The following is a 6,000-nucleotide window of genomic DNA, read 5'->3' as shown; positions in this document are numbered from 1 at the left end:
TGATTTGGTGACAAGAGCTGTCCAGTTGGGACTTCTTCTCCCCGCACCCTTTTTTTTTTTTTTTTTTTTTTTTTGATGATTTCATTTAGATCGCTTTTATGTATGTGTATATTTTAGGAAGTTTCTACTGTATTAGGTTTCCATGCTACCCCTCAAATGGCCCTTAATTTTAGCTGTCTCTCCCCATATCTCCTCCCTCTATTCCCCTTCCCTACTTGATTCTCCTGTTCTAGCCCTCCCATCCATCCATAACTATTGTATTTCCCTTTCTTAACTAGATCTGTTTGTGCCCACTAGTCCCTTACTCTATACCTAGCCTCTGTGGTTCTATGGACTGTAGCTTCATTATCATTGACTTAACAACTAATATCCACATATAAATGAATACTTATCATATTTGTCTTTCTGGGTCTGGGTTACCTCACTAAGGATGATCTTTTTCTAGTTCCATCGATTACCTGTGAATTTCATTTTTTTTTTTTCCTGAGACAAGGTTTCTCTGTATAACAGCTCTAGCTGTCCTGGACCTCACTCTGTAGCCCAGGCTGGCCTCGAACTCACAGAGATCCACCTGCCTCTGTCTCCCAAGTGCTGGGATTAAAGGCCTGTGCCACCACTGCCTGGCCATTTTTTTTAATGACTGAGTAATACTCCATTGTGCAAATGTACCACATTTTCTTTATCCAGTCTTCTGCTGAGGGACATCTCGGTTGTTTCCAGTTTCTGGCTGTTATGAATAGAGCAGCAGTGAACATGGTTGAGCAAACGGCTCTGTGGTAGGATGAAGTGTCTTTTGGGTATATGCCCAAGAGCTGGATCTTGGAGTAGAATGATTCCCATCTTCCTGAGAAACCACCACACTGATTTCCATAGTGGTTGTACAAGGTTGTACAAGGTTGCACAAATTTGCAATCCCACCAGCAAGGGATAAGTGTTCCCTTTACTCTACATCCTCACCAGCATGAGCTGTCACTTGTTGTATTGATCTTAGCCATTCTGACAGGTGTAAGATAAAACTCTCAAAGCGGTTTTGATTTGCGTTTCCTTGATGGCTAAGGATGTTGAATATTTCTTTAAGTGCTTCTCAGCCTTTTTCAAGTTTCCTCTTTTGAGACTTCTCTGTTATGGTGGTCTGAATAAGAAGGCCCACATAGACTCATATATTTGAATGCTTAGTTGCCAGGAAGCGCCACTATTTGACAGGATTAGAAGGATTAGGAGGTGTGGCCTTATTGGAGGAAGTGTGTCACTGAGGGTGAGCTTTGAGATTTCACAAACCCAAGCCAGGCCCAGTTCTTCTTCGCCTCTCCCTCTCCCTTGGCCTGCAGATCAGGATGTAGCTCTTAGCTATTTCTCTAGTACCATGGTTGCCTGCTGCCGTGCTCCCTGCCATGATCTTAGACTAAACCTCTGAAACTGTAAGCAAGCCCCTACTTAAATGCTTTTTTATTTTTAATTTCATGTGCATTGGTGTTTTGTCTGCATGTATGTCTGTGGGAGGGTGTTGGATCCCCTGGAACTGGGGTTACAGACAGTTGTGAGCTGCCATGTGGGTGCTAGGAATTGAACTCTGGTCCTTTGGAAGAGCAGCCAGTGCTGTTAACCTCTGAGCCATCTCTCCAGCTCCAAATGCTTTCTTTTATATGAGTTACTTTGGTCATGGTGTCTCTTTACAGCAATAGAACAGTGACTAAGACCTCTGTTTAGATCTGTTCCCCATTTTTTTTTTTTTTTTTTTTTTTTTTGGTTTTTCGAGACAGGGTTTCTCTGTAGCTTTGCGCCTTTCCTGGAACTCACTTGGTAGCCCAGGCTGGCCTCGAACTCACAGAAATCCGCCTGCCTCTGCCTCCCGAGTGCTGGGATTAAAGGCGTGCGCCACCACCGCCCGGCCTGTTCCCCATTTTTAATTGGATTGTTTTCTTGATATCTAGGGCTTTTTTTAGTTTATTATATATTTTGGATATTATCCCTTCATCAGATGTATAGTTGGTAAAAATCTTTTCCCCTTATATAGGCTCTCACTTTGTCCAAATGATAGTGTCCTTTACCATGCAGAAGTTTCTGTTTTATGAGACCCCATTTATTAATTGTTGATCTTAGTATATACACTGATAGTGTTCTGTTCAGAAAGTCTTTTCCTGTGCCAATAAGTTCAAGGCTATTTCCCACTTTCTCTTCCATCAGGTTCAAAGTATCTGGTTTTATGTTGAGATCTTTGACCCATTTGGAGTTGAGTTTTGTGCAGGGTGATAAGATAATGGATCTATTTGCATTCTTCTACATGCAGCCGTTCAGTTTGACCAGCATCATCTGTTGAAGATGCTGTCTTTTATCTAGTGGTCCTGACTTCTTTATAAAAAATTGGATTGAGAGGACTAGGCAAATATCACGACAGGCCCCTAATAACTCAGTTAAGAACTAGGCCTTAGTTTACAAGCAAAGGGGAATCAATCACCAATGTTCCTGACAGTGGACGAGGAGAATTACTTGTATGCCTGGGCCAACTCCTTTTCTCCTTCCCCAGGTACCTCAAGACAATAACTAAATAAAAACAAGGCCTGGGACTTGTCCAGACTTGCCCAAGAATGGAAAAGCTATAGCCTTAGTCCACCCCTGCCAGCCCTAACCAATTAGAAATGTACTAATATGATTGGCACTTGCATAAGCCAATCCTAGGTAGAATGATCACACTGCTTTTAGAATTCCTTTAGTTGTCTATAAAAGAGCCTGCAAGCTTTTCTTGGGGGTCTTTGTGTTTGTGTTGGATGTGTGCGGTCATATCATGCTGGTACCTTTTTTCTCGAGAAAGTAAATGCTCTTGTTGATTGCATCATATCTGGTGGTCTTTTATGGGACGTCTCGTGGACCCTAACACAGGTGTCCATAGGCATGTGGGTTTATGTCTGGGTCTTCAGTTTCATTCCATTGATAAACATGTCTGTGTTTGTGTCAATACCATGCTGTTTTTATTACCTTAGCTCTATAGTATAACTTGAAATTGAGGGTGGTGATACCTCCTGCAGCTTTCTTAGTATTCAGGATTGTTTTAGCTGTTTTTCCACATGAAGCTGAAAATTGCCCTTTCAAGCTCTGTAAAGAATTGTGTTGGAATTTTGATGGGGATTGCATTGAATCAGTAGATTACTTTTGGTAGGATGGCCATTTTTACATATTAATCTTATCGATCCATGTACATAGGATTTCATCTTCTGATATTTTCATTTCCTTTCTCCAGTGTCTTAAACTTTAGTTTTTTTGTTTTGTTTTGTTTTTAGTTTTTTGAGACAGGGTTTCTCTGTTTAGCTTTGGAGCCTGTCATGGAACTCGCTCTGTAGACCAAGCTGACCTCGAACTCACAGAGATCCGCCTGGCTCTGCCTCCCGAGTGCTGGGATTAAAGGTGTGCACCACCACTGCCCAGCCTTGTTTTGAAGTTTTTAATCATACAAGTTTTTTTCACTTGCTTGGTTAGAGTAATATCATTTGAAGCTATTGTGAAAGATGTTTCCCTGGTTTCTTTCTCAGCCTGTTTGTCATTGTATATGGGAGAGCTGTTGATTTTTGTGAGTTAATTTTGTATCAAGCTACTTTGCTAAAAAAAAAAAAAAATTATCAGCTATGAGTTTCCCAGTGGAATTTTTGTTTTGTTTTAGTTTTTGTTTTTTTGAGACAGGGTTTCTCTAGTAGTTTTAGTGCCTGTCCTGGATCTCGCTCTGTGGACCCGGCTAGCCTCGAACTCACAGGGATCCGCCTGGCTCTGCCTCCCGAGTGCTGGAATTAAATGCATGCGCCACCACCGCCCGGTCCCAGTGGACTTTTTAAGGTCATTATCATATCGTCTGCAAATAAAGATACTTTGACTTCCTCCTTTGCAGTTTGTCTCCCCTGAGCTCCTTCACTTGTCTTGTTGCTCTAGTTAAATCTTGAAGTACCATGTTGAATAGGTATGGAGAGAGTGGACCACCTTGTCTTGTTCCTGATTTAGTGGAATTGCTTTGAGTTTCTCTCCACTTAGTTAATGTTGACTATGGGCTTGCTGTAAACTGCCCTTATGTTGAGGTGTGTCCCTTGTATCCATGATCTCTCTAGGACTTTTATCAGGAAGGAGCGCTTGCCTTTTCTGTGAGATGATCATGTGTTTTTTTGTCTTTCAGTTTGTTTACATGGTGGAGTACATTAATCAATTTACAGCATTTCTCTGTGTAGCCCTGGCTGTCCTGGAACTTACTCTGTAGCCCAGGCTGGCCTCAAGCTCAGAGATCCGCCTGCCTCTGCCTCCCCAGTGCTGGGATTAAAGGCGTGTGTCACCACCACCTGGCATAGTTAACCTCTTAGGGTTGCAATTTTCCTGCTAGGGCCTTCTGTAGGGCTGGGTTTATAGATAGAAAATTGCTTACATTTGGTTTTTGGCTTTCTCCATCTACTGTGATGGAAAATTTTGCTGGGTATAATAGTCTGGGCTGCTGTCTGTGGTCTTCTGGAGTCTGTTGTACTTTATATGTTATTTGATCTTTTTCTCTTCAGTTTTTAATATTTTCTGTTCTGTATACTTAGTGTTCTGATTAGTATGTGCCAAGGGGATTTTCTTTTCTGGTCCAGTCTATTTGGTGTTCTGTAAGCTTCTTGTGTCTTGATAGGCACCTCCTTCTTTAGGTTAAGGAAATTTTCTTCTATGATTTTGTTGAAAATACTTTCTGTGCTTTTGACATGGGTTTCTTCTCCTTCCTCTATTCTTATTATTTGTAGATTTGATCTTTTCATAGTGGTCTAGATTTCCTGGATTAACATTTTCTTTCACTGAGGTATCCATTTCTTCTGTCATGTCTTCAACACCTGAGATTCTCTCTTCCACTCTTGTATTTTGTTGCAAGGCTTGCCTCTGAAATTCCTGTTCAAATTCCTAAATTTTTCATTGCCATATTTCCCTCAGTTTGGGTTTTCTTTATTGATTCTTTTTCCATTTTCTGGTCTTGAACTATTTTTGTTTCTCATTTTCTCCCATTGTTTGTATTTTCATAGATTTAAGGGATATATTAATTTCCTCTTCAAGGACCTCTATCATATTCACAGAGGCTATTTTAAGGTCTTTTTCTTGTGCTTCAGCTGTGTTGAAATATTCAGGGCCTGCTGTGGTAGGGTTGCTGGGCTCTAGTGGAAATGTGTCCTGTGTTACTGTGTTTTTACACAGATGTCTAGGCATTTGGGATTGGAAAGGTTATCATTCTAGGTGCTGATATCTGGTCTTGTCTTTGTAGGGTGGATGTTTGTTCTTGGTTTCTGTTGCCCTCTCTAGTTCTTAGGGGAGTGTTGGCCTCTTCTCAGATCCTGATTAGGTGTGGCCATTGGTGGTTCCAGGTAAAATGTGTTTATAGGTATTGGGAGCTGACACTTAGGAATGGAGATGGGGTGGGGGTGGGGTGGGGTGAGGGAGTCCACAGGAGGGAGGAAAGCAGGGTGTTCCACCAAGGTCTCTTTAGACCCCTGGGAATGGGGACAGAGTGTGGTGATAATATTGTGTACCCTAATAAAAGTTACCAGAAGATCAGTGAGACAGACAAGCCACTAGATTAAACATAGAAGCCAGACAGTAGTGGCACACACCTTTAATCCTAGCACTCGGGAGGCAGAGATCCATCTGGATCTCTGAGTTCAAAGCCACCTTGGACTATATGAGATTTACTCAAGTCTAGGAGAGAAACAGCCAGGCAGTGGTGGCAGACACCTTTAATCCCAGCACTAGGAAGATTGAGACAGGAAATGACATGGCTGGGCAGAGAAAGGAATATAAGGCGGGAGGAGACAGTCTGTCAGCTGAGGAGAGCTTTTCAGGCTGAGGAGTCCTAGAGGTAAGAGTTGGCTTGTTCCTTTGTCTCCCTGATCTTTCAGCATTCACTCCAATATCAGGCTCTTGGTTTTTTATTAAAAGACTGTTTAGAATTTGTGTTACAACAGAGAATGAGGAGAAGCCACAACAGGTCTGCTACAGAGCTGGGAATGAGAC

The sequence above is a fragment of the Peromyscus californicus genome, unplaced genomic scaffold (genome assembly GCF_007827085.1).
Source record: "Peromyscus californicus insignis strain IS unplaced genomic scaffold, ASM782708v3 Scaffold_3__1_contigs__length_106647218, whole genome shotgun sequence".
Lineage (NCBI taxonomy): Eukaryota > Metazoa > Chordata > Mammalia > Rodentia > Cricetidae > Peromyscus > Peromyscus californicus.
The sequence above is the reverse complement of the archived record's forward strand: the minus strand, read 5'-3'. Positions refer to the sequence as shown.